The sequence below is a fragment of the Leopardus geoffroyi genome, chromosome D4 (genome assembly GCF_018350155.1).
Source record: "Leopardus geoffroyi isolate Oge1 chromosome D4, O.geoffroyi_Oge1_pat1.0, whole genome shotgun sequence".
NCBI classification, from domain to species: Eukaryota; Metazoa; Chordata; class Mammalia; order Carnivora; family Felidae; genus Leopardus; species Leopardus geoffroyi.
The window spans coordinates 10585195-10606499 of NC_059342.1; the positions used below are offsets into that span (position 1 = coordinate 10585195).

The 21305-nt window shown below is 45.6% G+C and overlaps 1 protein-coding gene and 1 long non-coding RNA gene across 6 annotated transcripts in view; one reads left to right on the plus strand and one right to left on the minus strand.

Annotated features, from left to right (window-relative positions):
• KANK1 (KN motif and ankyrin repeat domains 1) overlaps positions 1-21305 on the minus strand; it is a 209952-nt gene that overhangs the window by 135844 nt on the left and 52803 nt on the right. For all 5 annotated transcript variants that reach the window (XR_006710263.1, XM_045469012.1, XM_045469011.1 and 2 more), the window contains exon 2: positions 5358-5478. The gene's annotated coding sequence lies outside the window, so the exon portion shown is untranslated. The remainder of the gene's footprint in view (positions 1-5357; positions 5479-21305) is intronic.
• On the plus strand, positions 7333-12313 carry LOC123593333. Its single transcript, XR_006710265.1, has 2 exons — positions 7333-8988; positions 12004-12313. It is a non-coding gene; the product is annotated as an uncharacterized LOC123593333 (long non-coding RNA).

Genomic DNA, 21305 nt, shown 5'->3' on the forward strand with positions numbered 1-21305 from the left:
CTCTGATGAACACACAGGCAAAAATCTTCAAAATATTAGCAAACTGAATTCATCAATACATCAAAAGGATATTTTACCATGATCAATGAGGATTTATTCTGAGGATTCCAGGTTGGTTCAATATTCACAATCCCATCAATGTGATACATCATCATATTAACAAGAGGAAGAATAAAAACCCTCTGATGATGTCAACAGGTACAGAAAAAAGAATGTGACAAATTAACAACATCCGTTCATGATCAAAACACTCAACAAAGTGGGTTTAGAGGGAACATGTCTCCAACATAATAAAGGCCATATATGAAAACCCCACAGCTAATATCATATTCAGTGGTGAAACACTGAGGGCAGCTTTTCCTCTGAGATTATGTACAAGACAAGAATGTCCACTCTCACCACTTTTATTCAACGGAGTACTGGAATTCCCAGCCACAGCAATCAGACAAGAAATACAAGGCATCCAAGTTGGTAAGGAAGAAGTAAAACTGTCACTATTTGCAGAGGACATGACACTCTATATAGAAAACCTGAAAGACTCCACCAAAAAAACTATTAAAATAAAACAAATCAGTAAAGTTGTAGAATATGAAATCAATACACAGAAATCTGGTGCATTTCTATAAACTAATAATGAAGCAGCAGAAAGAGAAATTAAGGAAACAATCCCATTTATAATTGTACTGAAAAGAATGAAACACCTAAGAATAAATCTAACTGAGGAGGTGAAAGTCCTGTAATGTGAAAATGGTAAGATACTGAATCAAAGAAACTGAACACAACACAAATGGAAAGATGAGAAGAATATCATTAAAATGTCCACACTACCCAAAGTAGTCTACAGACTCCATGCAATTCCTATCAAAACATGAACTGCATTTTTCATAGAACTCAAACAATCCCAAAATTTGTACAGAACCACAAAAGACCTTGCAGAGCTGAAGCAATCTTGAAGAAGAAGAACACAACTGGAGGTATCACAATCCCACATTTCAAGATACGCTACCAAGCTGTAATAATCCAAACAGTATTGGAATGGTAGAAAAACAGACACACAGATCAGTGAAATAGGACTGAGAGCCCAGAAATAAATCCACGTCTATATGGCCAATTACTATATGACAAAGGAGGCAAGAATATACGATGGGGAAAAGATAGTCTCTTCAATAAATGCGTCAAGCACGTGAATGAAACTGGACCACTTTCTCACTCCATACACAAAAATAAACTCAAAATGGATGAAAGACCTAAATATGAGACCTCAAACCATAAAACTCCTAAATGAAAACATAGGCAGTCACCTCTCTGACCTGTCTTACAGCAACATATTTATGGAGATGTCTCTCAGGAAGGGAAACACAAGCAACAATAAACTACTGGGACCACACCAAAATCAAAAGCCTCTCCACAGTGAAGGAAAACATCAACAAAACATAACCTACTGAATGGGAGAAGGTATCTGCAAATGACATAACCCATAAGAGGTTATTATTCAAAATATATAAACAACTTATATACAACTCCCCCCCCCAAATAATAATAATCTGATTAAGAAAGGAGAAGACCTGAGTAGACATTTTCCCAAAGAAGACATTCAGATGGCCAACAGATACTGTGTGGATATGTATGTGTGCGTATGTATGTGTGTGTATACATATATAGACACATATACATACATATAATGAAATATTACTCAGCCAGAAAAAGGAATGCAATCTTGCCCTTTCCGACAACATGAGGGACCTAGAAGGTATCATGCTAAGTGAGCTAAATCAGAGAAAGACAAATACTGTATGATTTCACTCCTATGTGGAATCTAAAAAACACAGAAACAAATACAAAAAATAGACTCTTAAATACAGAGAAAAAAATGGTGGTTCCCGGAGGGAAGGTGGGGGGAGGGTAACGCAAAATGGAAGAAGGGGAGTATGAGGTACCAACTTTCAGTTACCAAATAAGTAAGTCAGGAAAACGAAAAGGTACAGCACAGGGAACAAAGTCAGTAATACTGCAATAATGTTGTCTGGTGACAGATGGTGGGGAGCATGGAGTGACGCATAAAATTGTCAAATCCTCTGTTGCACCCTGGAGACTAATAGAACACTGTGTGTCAATGACACCTCAATAATAAAACACATAATGCAGCAATGACTACCGATAGAGAGAGAAGTTTACACCACATCACATAAAGCAAGTTGCATTGTTGTGTTTGAAACTCTTATTTAGGCAGATGCATACAGTAAAATCTCTGTAGGACGTTAACAGTGGGTACTTAATGGCAGCAAGACTGCATGTTTCAATAGGTCTTTTTAAAATTTATCTACATGTCTTTAATGTTTCTACACTCAACATACATTGCTTTTAATAGTAGGCAAAGAAAGAATCTCGACTATAACATAAAAAAGCTGAAGTGTCTCTTAAAGGCGGTCAGAGACAGGAGACTCAGTGTAGACTGAAAATGAATCAGGAAACAACGTGGCAGAAAGGGACTTCAGGAAGCATCTATGTAAGTCTAAATCCTCATTCACTGATTAAGAAACCATCTACCCCAACCCAACTTCATTCACCCACTGACTGATGACAAGCACAGCCCTGGACAAGGTTTCTAGAACTAAAAACTGAGAACCATTGCTTGTTTATCCAAACTCATCCTAATCCTGCACCACACGACAAGAGTGCATATATGTGGTCGCTGCAGGACTCAACATCTGAGGGAAGGGTCCGCCAAGCTGGAGCCCAGAAGCTACCTGTCTTCCACGTCTTCCTTCCCCCCTTCCTCCTCTCTGGAAGGATGAAGCCCCTCCTGCCTCCCCCACCTCCCCCTCCTTACTGGGATCCTGCCTCCTTGTCAATATGTGTACATTTTTCCTTATTCCAATGTCACTATGCCCAAGCTTCCCCTCCACCCTCACCCCAACCCCCCCCCCCCTTCAGGTGGCATCCCACTTTGCTCCTTCCTTTTCTGGCACATCCTAGGGCCAAGTGTCTACACCTGTCCCTCCTCAGCTCGTGATGTCAGGAAGCACCAAGAGTAAGGTTTCACAGTCAGGAAGCCTGGAGTACACATGTCCACCTCTGCCAATGACCATCTCCATGACCTTGAGTGATCAAGTCACTTAATTCCTCCTTCCTGTGTGAAACAAGGTGAGTCACAGGCGCCCTGGCTCCCTACAGCTGTGTCATGAGGATCCGGTGAAGCAATGCGTGGGAAAGTGCTCTGTGAGCTCACCAAGCACCGTCCCTTTCAATTGATTTCACACTCCTGTTATTATGGTCTCGTCGTCACCTGTGACCCATCAGCATGGACGGAGGCAGGGATGGTGACGTGAGACCTGCAAGGGTGCTCACAGTGTTAACACTAACGACACAACAGGGGCACCTGGGTGGCTCCGTCGGTTAAGCGCCCGACTTCGGCTCAGGTCGTGATCTCGTGGTCCGTGAGTTCGAGCCCCGCGTCGGGCTCTGTGCTGACAGCTCAGAGCCCGGAACCTGTTTCGGATTCTGTGTCTCCCTCTCTCTGACCCTCCCCCATTCATGCTCTCTCTTTCTCTGTCTGTCTCAAAAATAAATAAATGTTAAAAAATTTTTTTTTATTTTTTTTTAAAAAAACAACAAAAAACCCCACTAACGACACAACAAAGTGAGCACAGTAGACTCTGCTGTGAATCACAAATTAGATGATAATCGTGTCATTCCAAACAAGTATACCCTTTGCGATTCTTGCTTTGCTTTTTTATTTTTTTTTTAATTTTTTAAGGATTATTTTTGAGACAGAGAAGGACAGACAGCATGAGCAGAGGAGGAGCAGACAGAGAGGGAGACACAGAATCCAAAGCAGGCTCCAAGCTCTGAGCTGTCAGCACAGAGCCCCACGTGGGGCTCGAACCCACGAACTGCAAGATCATGACCTGAGCCGAAGTTGGACGCTTAACCGCCTGAGCCACCCAGGCGCCGCCCCCTTTTTTAAATTACAGGAGCATAGACTTTTGGAAGGTGGTAAGAGCTGACAATTAGCTGAGCACATCCCAAGAGTCAGGCACTGCTCCCAAGCACCTTACATCAGTCATCACCTGCCACCATTACAAGAGACATTTCAGTATCATTTCCCTTTTCCTGTTGGGGAAGCTGAGGCAGAGGAGTCCCGCCATGCGCTGAACCCAGGCGTCTAGCTCTAGCTCCCTGTCCTGCAAATCCTCCGTGACAAAATGAAGACTGGGGTGGGGACCAGGCAGGTGGCCACTGCTCTAAAGTATTAGAGGCAAGAGTATGGACCTGAGCAAGTATACATCGCATCTTTTAAAAAAACAAAACTATTCAAATTGCAACCTACCCATAATGCTGAGGGCTTGGGGTCACCAGATAGCCCTCGTGAGAATATAAACTTTTGAGACCATCAGCAAGGTCAATAAAAAACCCCAACGTCCCCACATCCCCACGGACTCTGCCAAGCTGCCTGTAGCAGTTATGTCCTCGGGAAATAATGGATGTGCTCAAAAGTCGCACGTAAGGAGGCAGGGAAGGGACATCATTCTATCGCCATGTAACTGAACAACATACGCTGTAGAGAAAAAGGAATAAGCATCTTCTTAAGGAGGAGAAGTAGGTGGAAAAAAGCCCACTGGTATGTTCTGAGTGGGTTTGCCAGCCGTGTGAGAGGTTTATTTATCAAGTCATGTATCTGAACCTCAATTTTCTTACGATGGGGATAAGAAAAAACCCCACTTCACAGGGTGGTAAGAATTCACACATTGATATAAGTGCTTAGGATAGAGCCTGGCCTAGGGCAGACATGTGATAAACGTTACTCGTTTGCACATATCTAGCAACTTAACATGCAACACACACACATCATTACCAACATTTGTAATATGAATACTACAAGTCATGCACTAAAATTTTAATAGGCATTATCCCTGCAAGTGAAACAACAGCCCTTTTTCTTTTTAAATTCTCTGTTTTCTAGATTCTCTTTAGTTGAATAAAGCCAGCAATATATTAATATTTAAATATCTCCATTTTTTCCCAAGTAGCCTTAATAATACTCCCTTCCATCTATTGCGTTTCTCTAATACAATCCACTTTCTGCATAGTGTGTTTATGGAAATAGGGTACTTCTGTTGATTTAATCTGAAGAGTAATACATTTCCCCTTTATTCTTCAGAGCCAAACAGTTTGCTCATATTTCTTCCGATAAAGTCCTTTCTGCCCTCTAATACATTTGCAGATGAAGAGTACCCCGAAAGGATTTTAGAGCATAAAAGGTAGGGAGAAAGAAGGGATTAGTGTCTCCACAAAACAAAGTTAAAGGACACAACGTGGCAAGTTAAGGACAGCCATATGGAAAAAGGACACCTCACCTCAATTATGTAAGGCCGGAAAACTACCGCAATCAATATTTCAACTCCATTCCCCTAGTGTGGTCAAAAGATGGAGACAATTTGATAGCTCAGCAGTCCGTCCGGTGCTGCGACAATCATTCTGGAAGAAAAGGAATCTCGTTGAGGAGGACGTGATGGCAAAATATGCTCGATTACCGGAGACAGCTCTAGAGTTGAGAAATGAGCAGAGTTAAGCCATTTTCCGTGATTGGGGGGTGAGGTGGGGGTGGGAGGGACGGGCCAGAATGACACAGAGCCTACGGGCTCATGCAGGCATGGGTCCCCCTCGCTCTCGGTGAAAGCTGGGTTGCTTGCTCTTTCGGCATCTCCCCATCGCTTCAAAGACAAGGGCTGTTCCTCCCAGCCTCTCACTGGCGCTTCCAACGCTGTTCAGGCGTTTGTCGGCGGGTCTAGAAGCCGGCTCAAGAATACCATTCGTTTTCGTATTTTGGTATCTCTGTCATTTCAGAGTCAGACTACTCCGTAAGAAGCACGTGGCCTTTCCCCGAAAACCAGCTCCACCGAGGATTTTTCTCGGCATGTGGCAGTTCCCTGGGATTAAAACCTTGGGATTATGCGCAAGCCATCCCCCGTCCCAGAGCAGTCCAGCACCACTTTCCCTTGAACATCCCACTGTTCTGTGCCCCGTCTTTCTCACTCTGGTCCACCACACCTGGCGAATACCGGGGCACCCCCAGCCGCCGACAGCAGCGGCCTTGACCCTGCCCTCTCTCTGCAGACCTCCGCCCGCCCACTCTCTTGCAGACCCGGTGTCCCTGTCCTCTAACCTCTGCCACCCTCAACAGCCCCCTCCCTCCTGGGCCTCATCTTTCTGGGCTATAAAATGAAGAACAGATTAAAATGTCCTCCCTCGATCTTCATTGGGCTTTGAGGTCAGAGGTCCCTGTGCTTACATCCCGCCCCAGCCGCTTGGCAGAATTTACACAAGTCCTCACAAAGGGGGCCAGTTGAGATCGACCCCTAAGGTTGTGCTGTAACAGGAAAGACTATGAGATCCAGGGCATGGTTTATAACACATGCTTGAGAAATACTGGTCATTCCCACCCCACCTTATAGGAGACCTCCAACTCTCCACTTCTCTGGTCTCATTTCGAAATCCAGCATTCCTTACATGAGGATCCTGGGTGGCAACAATATTCTCTTCCATCAAATGTCGACTCCTCCACGGACTTTCACAGGCTTCCATAACCTAGCTCTAATTTATCTTATCTTCCTCCAGCTTACAACAAATAACTCCGGTTCTAGTCAGGCTAAGTCTTACTATGTTCCAAAGAACACACCCTTGACCCTTCCTTTGTTTCATTCCTCACACAAGATACTGCTTTTCTTATTCCTTCTGTCAAAGCCCAGCTGAGCCTGTGGCCCCAGTAATGCCCATGTTCCAGACGCTTGAACCCTCACACAGTGTCTTAGTGGCAATGTCCGTTGTTTTGTGTGTATTAAGTATAGTGGTCCAGCTGGAAAGGGACCGCTCTAATCATTTTAACTTAGTTTTACAGGTTAGCATGGACCACAAACCAACCCAGCATTTTTTGGATCAGCTTTGTGAACGCTTTGTGAAATTTATATGCCTTTGTGCCTTGAGGTAATAAGACTTTTTTTTTTCTTTTTTAATTAACTCCACTTTCATTTGACTAGAGAGGCTCACACAGGAGCCTGTTTCATCGGCGATGAGGAAACCGCGCACAGACCATCCAGGGGCCTCCTCGCGGAGCCAGGAGAGGAGCTCTAAGTGCGTCCGATGCCTGTGGATTTTGTGTTGAAGCCAATGTGTTCGGATTTGAAAAGCCATCTTGTGATAACACTCTCGGCAACAACAGGACTCACGGTGGAGAGAAAGAGGACTGGCTGCTAGGCTTTTACCTCCAGAAACACAACAGCTGAAGTCCCAGGACTAAAGGAAGCGTGAGGACAGAAGACACAGTGAAGGATCAAGGGAGACACAGGAGGAAGAACTTAAGGAGGAGATACAGAGCGAGGGGATACAGAGGCAGAAGAAACAGCGTGCCGGTGCCGAGACCGCTAGCCCAGGGAAAGATGAGCGACGTCGAGGGCTGCGGATGGGGACGAACACGATGTCGCGGAGTTGAGCGCCTAGTAAGGCAGCCACAGGTGACCCCTGAGGACAATTTGTCATAGGGGCTGGTCCAGGATGCAGACCACAGGGGACTGCGGACAAACCAGGAGGGCAGACGGAGACCAGCAGAGACACTGTTATCAAGAAGTGTGCTAATCAAGCCACCAAAACAGCTGCTTATCTCGTATCCTGAAGTTCACCGGACTTAAACCAATAAAAACGCCTCCCCCCATGCATGCCCTCACTCCTCACTTCTCCACGGGCACAGAGCTCAGTGACCAAAAATAACCGACGACAGACCCTTCCAGCCTCTCTCTCCCAACACCCCCGGCGGTGCCTGGTTTTGGTTCTCTAAGACACCTTCTAGAACTAGTCAACAGCCACCTGCTATCAACGCTCAGCATCTAAATTCGATTGTCCCGCCTCAGGTAAATGCCAGTTACCTGTTTATCAGAGGGAAAAATGAAACCAGACGCTAAAATGTCAGCTGAACAAGAAGAACAGAAGTGCAGACTCAGGTCAGATACCTTTGGGTTGAACTATATCATTGATCCTCAACTGTCAGAAAGAGAACTTTCAACTTCTACTTCCTTCAAAAGCATGCTTGTTCTTTACTGTAAGTTTAAAAAACAATCAAATATGAATAAAGAAAAAAACGATCAGCATTAGCCTGTTTTTAATCTTCTACTTTGTTACATGTGCATGATGCATTTATAAACACAATACACGAATGTGTCTCTATTGACCTAAAAAGATACTCCCTAGCAGAAGGATTTCCAGCTGTGTTTTTAGTAACATTTCTCTCTTAACCGTAACACCAAGGACTACTCCCGTCTCCCTGCCAATACTAAGCCAGGTTAACAGCTTCTGCTTCATTGGTTCCTCTGGTCCTTCTACGTTCTGTGTTAGTCAACTCCCCTCTCTCTCCTCTGTCACATGTCTTTGCTGCTGAAGAGCCATTCTGGTCACGAGATAAATATTTCTGTTTAGGAACCAAGGCTACTTTATCAGCCACTACAAATGTAACCCGTGACAGTTGACTTTCCAACATTCCCAATACCCTCGAAGGGTCCTCCGCTGGTTATAGGTTAGCGACAGCTAGGGTAACAGTATACATGTGAACCTATGCTTTTGGCGGGGGTTAAGAAGCACTGTTGCATAAATATTTTAAGTAGAGCCTGTACTGAAATTCTAGATGAAGAGGCATTCACCGGTCCTCTGTAACATGCTGGGGGCCCAAGGTAGCAAATTTTTATTGACGCTGTGAGCAAGCCTTGCCATCTGCTGGGGGGGTCTCCAAGATTTCACCCTAAATGTACCCCCCTCCACACCAAATGTTTCTATTGTCTCTATTTTTTTTTTTTTTTAATGCATTAGCTGCGCTGTGGGCCAGGTAGTGCATGACACAACAGCCAAGGACGGTGGGTGCTCGGTGAAGCTGTCTGCAGTCACAATTACTCGTCGCTTTGGGAGCCCAAGGGCACAAGTGCACAGTGCATGTGCACCAGGCGGGTGAGTTTCCCCGCAGCAATATCTCCACAACCAAGTCATTCATCGCCAGAGAAGGGAAAAAGAAACCTCTCCCTAGGCTTTCATGCATGCACTGAAGATTTATGGAAAATTCTTCGGGATGTGAAGGCTACTTCTCCAGAAGAAGCAGGTTTCCGGACTGCCCTGGGAAACAGCCCAACGATAGATGCCCCTGTCCCCCTTGCTGGTGGGGCAGGTACAGCCACCCACAAATCTGGAGCCCTGAGGAAGAGCGGGAGACGCCCCCAAAGTGGGGATCCGACTGTGGGTGACCGCAGCTCTAGGAGTGCAGGGGAAACAGAGCCTAGCCTCTGCCCGGCTGCCTGGGGACAGTCCCCCTGTGGCAGAAGGCTCCTATATTTGTCTCTCCCCACTGCCCTCATTGCTGTGGCTCGAGGGCTCTAACTTCTCTGCTTCGGGGAGGCTGCAGCCAGATTTTGTCAGGAGAATAGGGCTGGAGAGGAAAGCAATTGTCCCCTAAGGAGAGTCTTGCAGGAGGGCTGAGTGGGAGACGTGGAGGAGCACAGGACTGCACCTGCCCGGTCGGGGTGGCAGACACGCAGGAGGCCGGAGGGAATGGCAGGACTCCTGCTGTGACAAAGTACCTTCCCCAGCCTCAACTCTCACCCAGAAGCAGCAGGGACCAGTGCGAAGAGATGAGCCAAGGGTGGGGGGATGGGTCTTCCAGACCTCATGACATATCATAAGAATGTCGAAGTCTGGGGGGCACATGGGTGGCTCAGTCCAGTGAGCATCTGACTGCGGCTCAGGTCATGATCTCGCGGTTCGTGGGTTTGAGCCCATGAGCTGTGCTGACAGCTCAGAGCCTGGAGCCTGCTCTGGACTCTGTGTCTCCCTCCCTCTCTGTCCCTCCCCTGCTTCCACGCTTTCTCTCTCTCAATAATGAAATAAACGTTAAGAAAATAAAAATAAATTAAAAAAAAAAAGAACTTGGAATCCTGGCACAACCTTGCTGGGGTGTGTGGGAAAGAGACCCAACGTTAACCTTTCTGCTACCACCCTGGGGTAGAAGATGAGTAGATTGAGAAAAATACAGTATTTTTTTTGCACCCTTGAGTCTGTGGACCAAGATTCATTCTCAGCTTGAATTAACAACTCAATGAGCAAATGAGCTCATGATGAAGGTAAACGGCTTAACAGCTAGTAACCTATATATTTTTCTGACACTATCAGTTGAAATGCATCGATCTCCATCAGATCAGGATGCCATTCAGAGGAAAGGACCTTTTGAGAGCAGAGGCTCATGAGGCTTTTGCATCACGCAGACATTTACCGTGAATTTTGGCCTTGCTCGTCACCAGAGCTGTTTTTAAAGGCACAGCACTGACAGACACAGGTGTCACTGGAGGCATCACCTGCTGGCATTGACGAGGCCTCATGGGGTGGAGTCACTTTGGAAAATTCACTGTCATCCTTGACCTTGATTCCCAGTCTAGCCCAAGGTTTCTTAGGTCCAACACTGAGCTTTTCTTGGAGCCAAAGAGGATTCCTCCCCTAGAGCGTGAAGTTAATGAATAAATCCACAGCAACACGTTCATGGTATGCGTGGGGGGGATGCTTCGGTCCCCTCTACATGAACTACTCCCTTCTTTGGAATTTTCTGATCCAGCTACAGGGTCAGAGGGGACTCTCCCGTACTGCCTCCCGGTACACACACATCTCACCCAGCCAAGGCCTGGATGGGCCCCACGGAGGCATCAGACCCATGCTAAGCAAGATGCTTCTTTCCTCGGGTTTTCAGCCAGGCTCCAGATGCAGGTGGCTCTGCCCACAGCAGGTGGCTCTGCTGATGTGCAGAAAGGTGGGGTGAAGCTGAGGGCAGTCGAGACAACAGAGTTCTCCATGTTCCCTGTGCTTTCCCTCTGACCCCAGGTTTTCTCTGAGGGTCCTGGATTCCTTGGGGGTACTTTGGTATCCTGAGAAAACCCTCCTTAAGTTGGTTTTGATTCTCACAGCCAAAGACGCCCAGCTGAATACCATCCTTTCCCTGTTACCATGTTCTCCAGCGAATAATCAGATGTGCTGGGTGAGCACTGGACCAGTGGAGGGGAGAGGTGGGGGTGCCTGCTGGAGGCCATGTTTTGAACCTGGAATACCTCCAGGTCTAGGCCTCTCGTCCATTTTCAGTGTGCCTCCCTTGCCCATTTGTGCCTCCCTGAGTCCTATTTTTCTAGGCTTGCATGCTGACTATTCTACTTTAGCTGACGTTTTACTTATGGACACACATACATACATATATACATTCCGTTTCTCCTCCTGTATTCAGCTGTACTATTTCCAGCTGTAGACATTCTATGAAGTCAAGATACAAAGATAAACCCCCAAGAGGGACGTGAGTGCTCTGCTCAGCGCCCACTCCTGGTATAGGCTTGTCATCTCAAAAGTGGAATTTTTACCACAAATTGAGCCTATGTTACAAACACAAGTTAAACATTATACAGAGATGGGAGAAAACAGTCGTCTATAGTAACATCAGGGTTTTTTTCATAGAAAACTGGTAGGGTCTGGTACCTTCTCCCATAAACATGCACATACAATTTCCTTTTTTTTTTTTTTTAAGTTTATTCATGTATTTTGAGAAGAGAGAGAGCATGCACATGTGTAAGCAGTGGGCGGGGGGGGGGGGTGGTTAGGGAGACAGAGAATGAGAGAGGGAGAATCCCAAGCATACTCCATGTTGTCAGCATGGAGCCCGACATGGGGCTTGAACCCACAAACTGTGAGATCATGACCTGAACCCAAATCAAGAGTCAGAAGCTTAACTGACTGAGCCACCCAGGCATCCCTACAATTTCTTGAGCTGGTAAAGAATAGTCCAACTTGGTCATGGGTATTTTTTTTTTTCAATTGTCATACTTGATTTTATTCCTTAAAAACTTGCAATGATGTTGTAACAAAGTATAAATCTTGCTGTTTATTATGTATGTATTTAAGAAAAATCAATGGTGAGAAACTTTTTTTTTTTTTTTTAAGTAGGTTTCAAGCCAAGTGTGGAGCCCAACGTGGGGACCGAACTCAACACCCTAAGATCAAGCCTTGAGCTGAGATCAACATTCAGATACTTAACCCATAGAGCCACCTGGCACCCCTGGTGAGATATATTCTCCAACTGTCCGGGGGGTGGGAAAATGAAATATATTTAATTTTTAAAATTTTAAAGAGAGGGTTCAATAAAAAAAGCTTTTCTCTTTTAAGATTAATCCATCAGAAATGAAATCGTTAACTGACATGTAAACTTTTTTTTTTTTTTTTACCCTTCGTGGCTTGACAAATGCAAAAGAAGAAGGAGAAGAAGAAGAAAGGAAAATGTCACATTCAAGAGACTGCACAGGAAAAAAGGGCATTCAGCCATCCAAAGTATAGTTCCTTACCTGATATCTAGATTTTATAAAGGAGGAAGAACATTTCCACTTAGGGCAAAGAAAACAAAATTACTTGTACGTGTGTGACCCAATCAAAAAGTGCTTTCTCTCTGATGGGGTTACCAAACTTGGCTCGATTCTGCCATTTAAACCATAAGCCCCAGGATGGAAAGTTCCAGACCTTCCAGCACTTCTCTCCTTTTTCAGTTCTCTGTGGAGGAAGTGACTACATCTGGGAGTGACCCGGGGGTGAGGTGGCAAGAGACCCCTTCGTCGGACTGAGGGAGGGATGTGCAAGGAGGTAACCATTAGCTATAGGCACTCTGGAGAATGCCACATGTCAAACATCTTTACTTCCCGAGAAAATAATAACAAAAGGTACCATTAAAAGAAACCCCAGGGGTGCCTGGGGGGCTCAGCTGGTGGAGCATCAGACTCTTGACTTCGGCTCAGGTTATGACCTCAGGTTTGTGGGATCGAGTCCTGTGTCGGGCTCTGTGCTGACACCGTGAAGCCTGCTTGGGATTCTCTCTCCCGCTCTCTCTGCCCCTCCCCCCTCTCAAAACAAAAACAAAACCCCCCAAAACCCCCAACACCAAAAACCACTGGTTCTCAAATCTAAGCATAAATCAAAATTGAAAGCATAAATCTATTAAAGCACAGATTTCTGGTCCTCACCTCAGAGTCTCGGAGTCACCAGGTCTGGGGTGAGTCCTGAGGACCAACATTTCTAACTAGTTCCCAGTTGATGTTGCACCACTGCTGATGGTGAGGTTGGGGGGTGGGGGGAGGGCAGAGAACCACTGTCTTAGAAAGAGGAGCAAATGAAGGACATGAGCTCTTTAGCTAAGGATACAATCTTTGTGTTAGTAGCCATTGTGTCAATATCCACTGATAGGGAAATTCATTCAAGAGCAGTTTACCAAACCCCTTAGCTACAGGGAATCTAATGCTTTACGAGAAGGGCAGGGTCCCTCCTGCCCTCCTCCGCACACCCAAGTAAAACGACTACTCCAGGAACCTCTGTATATCCAACGCACAGCCTCCAGAAGGAACCAAAACAGAACTCCCGGTGGTTATCCATCAAAGGACCAAAGCCAATGTCTGGAGCTGCCGTTGAGAGTGAGAGCCCAACTAGAAAATGATGAAGAAGCCATGTGGCACGACGAGCAGAGTAATGGCACACAGCAAGGGCACGGGAGGGAGACGGAATCCAGGAGACCTCTGCTTCCTGACCTACCCTTTCTCTGCACCTTCATCAGTCAGGTCCAGGGAGCCTGTAAGGGTTTTCTGCGCCAGGGCCACCAAAAGTGCTGCCCTACTGCCTGAGACCCCAAGCAGGTCTATCACCCTGACGACTCCATGCACCTAGAACTGCATAGACAATGACAGAGAGACAATGCACCAAACTCGGGCTTTCCAGACTCAAGAATGTGTCACAAATACATCAAGGGCGGGGCGCCTGGGTGGCTCAGTCGGTTAAGCGTCCGACTTCGGCTCAGGTCATGATCTTGCGGTCCGTGAGTTCGAGCCCCGCGTCGGGCTCTGTGCTGACAGCTCAGAGCCTGGAGCCTGCATGGGATTCTTTCTCTCTCAAAGTAAGTAAAATAAACTTTAAGAAAAAAAGATTTAAAAAAAAGCCAAACCCAGGTTACCCTGGCAGACAACCTTGGAAGCACACAGCAGAAGTGGAGGGGTACAAACTCCTAGCTGAGCCTCTCATTAAAGCTAATTAAAGCGATCACAAAAACCGGAAGTGTGTTGTTCATCTAAAGTCAGCCCAGCCTCACATGAGACTTTAATGTATCTCCATTACCTCGTCCTGTAGGCAGCCTGGCCTTCCTCCATCAGTCACTCTCAGCCCAAGGGGGTAATTCCTCCAACTCTTCACTCAGGATTTCCAAAGCAAACATCCATCCGTCTCGGGGGAGGGGGGTGAGTCACAACTCTGTCAACTAGGTTAGCACTTTCTTTAAAATACAAACAAAACAGTGCTGTGACTTCTACATTCATCGTTACCCTTGCCACCGAGAGTACTCTCTCCTGACCATGACTTAGGTTACTTCCAACTTGAACCAACAAAGAAACAAAAAAAATCCTGGTTTTTAATTTATGAGGTAAATCTACAGACTGGTAAGGCAGCAATTTTAAATGATTGATCTTGGCTGTCCACCTTTCCAAGTTACCTTTCATTCTTCGACTGTCAAGAGTGTCCTTTGGTAATGGCATGAACTCATTTAGGACCTAAGACTAATTACAGTGTTGTCGGCATCATGAATTCTCCAAGCCGGACTCCCTTCTACCTTGTCAGGAACTACCATTTATACCAGCTCAAATATTTTTCTCAAAACATGGGAGAAAGAAAAGTTAATTTCTTGTTAAACCTAACCTTCACTGTATTAGGACATATATTATAATGTTCAATGAAACTGCACAGAATAAGAAACCAACTCCTGGGGCCCCTGGCTGGCTCAGTCAGTAGAGCAGGCAACTCTTGATCTCAGGGTTGAGTTTGAGCCCTTCATTCTGCACAAAGGTTAAGGGGGTGGGGGGGTGGGAAGTGATGGAAACTCCTAAACAGATCTGCCATTTGTTCCAATATCACCTTGTTCTAGCCCCAAAAGACATCAGATTTCAGAAAGTTTCTAATATAAAGACACAAAGATTTTTCTGCCAGCAACAGCCATTGTCACCTCATCCAGTAAAATGTACTTATGCAAAGAAAGCCCTTGTATATTAAGAATTCGCACTTGAGGGGTGCCCGGGTGGCTCAGTCAGTTAAACATCCGACTCCTGATTTGGGCTCAGGTCATGATCTCAACGGTTTGTAAGATCCAGCCCCACAAAGGCCTCCACACCAACAGCATGGAGCCTGCTTGAGATTCTCTCTTTCTCCCTCTCTCTCTGCCCCTCCCCCGCATGTATTCTCTCTCAAAATAAATAAAACTTTGTAAAAAACATAATAATAAAAATTCCCACTTGATTTGTGATAAAGGAAGCAAGAATATACAATGGAGAAAAATAGTCCCTTCAATAAATGGCGCTAGGAAAACTGGACCACCACATGCCCAAGAATGAAACTGGACCCCATCTTACAGCCTACACAGAATCAACTCAAAACACATTCAAGACTTGAATGTAAGACCTACAACCACGAAACTCCTGATGTTGGTTTTGGAGATGACGGTTTTGAATCGGACACCCAAAGCAAAAGCAACAAAAGCAAAAATAAGTAAATAAATAACCAGAACGACGTCAAACTAAAAAGCTTCTCCTGACAAAGGAGACCATCAATAAAATGAAAAGACAACCTACTGAACGGGAGAAAATCAGTACCAATATTTCTCTGATAAGGCTCAAGGTCTGAATTACATAAAGAACTCCTACAACTCAATAGCAAACAACACAAAACAAACAAACAAAAAACACCACAATCCCGTTAAAAAATGAGAAGATCTGAACAGACACTTTTCCAAAGACAGAGACGCCAACAGGTACAAGAAGAGATGCTCTACAACGTTGATCATCAGGGAAATGCAAACCAAAGCCCCAAGGAGATGTCACCGCACACCTGGGAGAAAGGCTCGCCTCAAAAGGACAGGAAGTAACAAGGGCTGAGGAGGATGTGGAGCAAGGGAAGCCCTCAGGCACCGCTGACAGGAAGGAAAGTGGTGTAGCCCCTGCAGCAAACAGCAGGAAGGTTCCTCAAGTGATTAGAAGCAGAGCTTCCGTCTGATCTGTTGCCACCACGTGACCCAGCAATTCTGCTTCTGGATATTTATCTGCACAAAACGAAGACGCTACTTTGCATGAGCAAGCGTGAGTTGGGGAAAGGGGCGGGGGGGGGGGGGCGGGGGGAGGCAGAGGGAGGGAGAAGGGGAGGGAGAGACAGAAGAGTCTTAAGCAGGCTCCAGGCTCAGCAGGGAGCATGACATGGGGCTCATGACCTGGGCCACCGTCAAGAGTCAGATGATCAACCGACTGAGCCACCCAGGTGCCCTGTTCAGAACTTTCATCGAAAGCGCTCCTACCTTAGAGCTAATCCACTAACACGTGTTGGCAAAGGAACACGATGTAACTGCTGCATTACCACAACCTGCGGCGACTGTCAACGGTGCCTCCGGTCCCTCCGGCGAAGCTTTTCTCTGGCCCTGGCGCGTCCGTAGCTGTGCCCAGTGCCACTGTCTGCCTTGGTAACAATGCCTTTTCTTGTGGAGAAGACACGGGACGCCGCCTTGTCACACAAACACCCCAGAGCAGGAGCTGGTCCTGGGTGGAGCCCGACAACCCCACCCCCCAGTGCTCCTGGATGGAGCACGGAGACCACCCCCCGGGGGGCTAGATGGGAGGCAGGCACGCACATCCCACCACGGGGTGCACACTGGTCTCATTTGAAAGAAACCAATTTTGGGGTGCCTGGGTGGCTCAGTCGGTTACGTGTCCGACTTCGGCTCAGGTCATGATCTCGTGGTCCGTGAGTTCGAGCCCCGCGTCGGGCTCTGTGCTGACAGCTCAGAGCCTGGAGCCTGTTTCGGATTCTGTGTCTCCCTCTCTCTGAGCCCCCCCCCCCCCCCCCCGTGCATGCTCTCTGTCTCAAAAATAAATAAATGTCAAAAAAATTTTTTTTTAATAAATAAATAAATAAAAGAAACCAATCTGGCAAAACACATCATGAGTCTTTGGAGAGGTTACAGTTATTTAGTATTATTTCTATATATACACACATAAACACACACAACTTTGTGATTTCCAACCCAGTCCCTTTGCTTCCAATAACATAGATTAAGGAAATAATGTTCCAAAAAATCTGACAAAGATTTAGGCCCAAATACAGTTACTGCCCCACCATGATCACAATAAAACATCAGAAACTCAAATTACTATTAAACATTATGCAGACAGGAAACGTGTATGAAGCCAAGGAGTCTTAAATAATTTTATTAGCATGAAAGGCAACATAATTTAGTCTCTGTATATCCTAAAAACTTGCAAAATATACAAATTTTCAATTGCTCATTATATGTGACTATTAATGTTAAGTGAACGGAGGCAGGTGGTTTTGGAAAATAAATTAAGAGGCACCTGGGTGGCTCAGTCAGTTGAGCGTCTGACTCTTGATTTCAGATTATGATGTCACAGTTCGTGGGATCGAGCCCTGAGCTGGGCTCTGAGCTGACATCAGGGAGGCTGCTTGGAATTCTGTCTCTCTTCTCTCTCTGCCCCTCCTGTGCACGTGTTCTCCCTCTCTCCCTTCATCCCTCTCTCTCCCTCTCCCCTTCCCTCCCTCAAAATAAATCTATACATTAAACACTTAAAAATATAATAAATTAAGTGTCCCATGTTCAGTGTCCATAATAAATAGGGTGAAGCAGGATGCATCCAGATTTTATCAAAAGCGTGAAGAAAATAATTTCTGCCTTTTATAGGGATGAAAGTTCCTCTAACAGGTTAGCTTTCTGATCAGAACCCCTCGTGGACAGGGTCTAGGTCGCAGATCAGGTTTCGGGGAACCTGGGTCTTGATTTCTTCCCATACGACAGGGGTACCCCCAGCTGGGCCCACTGAGTAACAGCACAGACAGTCTGGCACTCCCGAAACCGTGAACCCCACTAGCAAAACAACTCTTCACGGTCAGACCACACCCAAGACATCTCATTTCCATGGCAATTAAAATACAAGCGCAGATTTCAAAAATGAAGTGTAAGTGAAGTTTATGGAGATACGTCTTTTCCAAATGTCCATAATTTTATATATTTATACCAAATATATTATTGGGTATAAATATACTATATACAGTATTTAGTGTTATATACCAAAGAATTCAAAAAATACTTCAAAGTAGCAGACCACACTCCAAGCACAGATTAAAACAAAACCATCATAGAAATACCAGGCATTTCAACAGGAAAGCCAGGGGCATCCGGGTGGCTCAGTCAAGTTAAGCATCCAACTCTTTTTTTTTTTTTTTTTTTAATTTTTGTTTTTCAACGTTTATTTATTTTTGGGACAGAGAGAGACAGAGCATGAACGGGGGAGGGGCAGAGAGAGAGGGAGACACAGAATCGGAAACAGGCTCCAGGCTCTGAGCCATCAGCCCAGAGCCCGACGCGGGGCTCGAACTCACGGACCGCGAGATCATGACCTGGCTGAAGTCGGACGCTTAACCGACTACGCCACCCAGGCGCCCCAGCATCCAACTCTTAATCTCAGCTCAGGCCATGATCTCACGGTTTCTGAACTCAAGTCCCAAGTAGGGCTCTGTGTGGACAGTGTGGGGCCTGCTTGGGATTCTCTCTCTTGCCCCTCCCTAACTTGCACTCTGTTTTCTCCCTCTCAAAATAAACTTAAAAAAAAATCCCAGTACATAAAAGAAACTATTTTCCTAAAAGTTATCGCTTCAAGGAAATATACATCATAAATAAAATTGTTTTAAAAATAACAGAAACACTTGGGGCTGGGGAAGGTGGAGATTAACAAAAACAGAAGTCCTATATATCAAATTTTATGGATCTGGCCAAAGTCAGCACAAAGATAAATTCAAGCCCTGAGTAATGGCAATAAAGTACAAATCCGATGAGGAAAAATGCTCAACTCCATTTGTTAGTAAAATTACTACAAAAATAGCTCAGCAACAGTGAACACATAAAAGAGAAGAGAAATAAATCCAAAAGCTTATTTAAAATCCAAGAAAAAGGGGGCCCGGGTGGCTCAGTCAGTTGAGCGACTGACTTCGGCTCAGGCCATGACCTCCCAGTTCGTGGGTCTGAAACCCAAGTTGGCTTCTGTGCTGACAGCTCGGGGCCTGGAGCCCGCTTCGGATTCTGTGTCTCCCACTCTCTCTGCCCCTCCCCGACTCGCACTCTGTCTCTGTCCCTCAACATAAAAAAATTTTTTTTTAATCCAAGAAAATATAATAAAATCCCATCAAAGAGGTGTACCTAAGTGAACACAATTAGAAAAAGAAAAGCAATAGGACATACTAAGGGGATACAAGGAAGAATGATGTATCATAAACAGATACAAAGTTATGCTTTTCAAAACGACTTGACAGAACAGGACGGAAGGGCGGCATGAAGACTAGTAGCAGGAAACAGCTGGGTGTCAGGTGGACTGAGGTGAGGTCTCTGCTCCAACAGCCTCCGATGTCACCTGTGTCCCACAGCGGGGACAGTCCCGGATGGAGCATCACAGCTGGGTCGAACAGCACTGAGACCACCCATCCCACCCCAGGGGCTAGGTCCACAGGGAGATGGGCACTCACAACACGGCCATGGGCATGGGCGGTGGTCCCATAGTTAAATGAAATCAATTAGGGAAAAATGCATCAAGGTCTTTTAAAGTGGTTACAATTTCAAAAATAAATGTAACTTTTGATCCTATAATTTTGCGTCTAATAGCACACATTAAGAAAAAAAGGTTTTAGGGGCATCTGGGTGGCTCAGTTAGTTAAGTGTCTGACTTCAGCTCAGGTCATGATCTCACAGTTCATGAGTTCGAGCCCCACACTGGGCTCCGCACTGATGGTGTCTCTCTCTCTCCCCCAAAATAAATAAACTTAAAAAACAATTTTAATATTTATTGTGAGAGAGAGAGAGAGAGAGAGAGAGAGCACTTGTGCAAGCACGTGATCAGCAGAGGGGTAGAGAGAGAGAGAAAGAGAGAGAGAGAGAAAGAGAGAAAGAAAAAGAGAAAGAAAGAAAGAGAGAAAGAAAGAGAAAGAAAGAGAAAGAGAGAGAGAGAGAGAGAGAGAGAGAGAAAGAGAGAGAGAGAGAGAGAGAGAGAGAGAGAGAGAGAGAATCCCAAGCAGGCTCCACACTGTCAGTGCAGAGCCCGACACAGGGCTCGATCCCACAAGCTGTGAGATCATTACCTGAGCTGAAGCCCAATGCTTATGCTTAACCAACAGAGTCACCCAGGAGCCCTGTGATTCTCATTTTTAAAAAGGAGGGGGAAAAAAAGAACCTCTCCCTAGCAAGGCACATATAAACATAATTCTGGACTCAGTGTCACTGACACTTCTCACCTAAAGCCCAAGGATAAGACACTGATTCTCTACCACCTACTTGCAAATACAGAAACATATATAGGATCATATAATCCTAAACTGAAAGATTCTATGTTTCAACAATGCCAAGTACTTCTGAGGTTTATTCACGGGCTTATCTTGTCAATAACATGATATTAGTGAGTGGCAAAGAGAGAAGTCCCATCAGAAATAAAACAGCACGCTTACTCTCGAACACAATGCACGGGCCTGACACAGAGAGGACATCACTCCAGTCACACAATGGCTATTCAGAGCTCCCCGTTAATGGAATATTCACAGTTTAAGACCAAAACACAATGCACAAAGAACAGAAATACAGACAACGTTGCCACATTAGAGATGTGGATGAAAGAATTAGCTTCCTGGCCACAGAGACTTCAGCGAGGGCTATACATAAGCCAAAAAATTATTTTCATTTAACGGCCAGGCAATGAATATAAAGTTGGACACAACAGTTCATCGGGTTGAAGTGATTTTATACAACACCGCTCCGGTAAGCGGGCTTGTTCATCTTTTCTCTTCAACCATCAAAGAAAGTAGTCCTTTTCCAAGCACCACCCTCTACCAGCCGTGGGATCTGCTGGGTTGCGGCCTCTGATATGCCTCCTCTTTTCAGTGATTTCTACAGTGTATTGTTGTTGTTGAAGTCAGCTCCGTGCCCAACACGGAGTCCAATGTGGGGCTCAAACTCACAAACATTAAGATCAAGACCCAGGCAGAGGTCAAGAGTCGGATGCTGAACGGATTGAGCCCCCGAGGCGCCCCTCTACAGGGCTCTGTGATGAGAAATCTGCACTGCTTTACTCACAGACTCTTAACACTGAAACATGACACGTCTAGAGAGAACCATCACCTGGTCGTATGCAAAA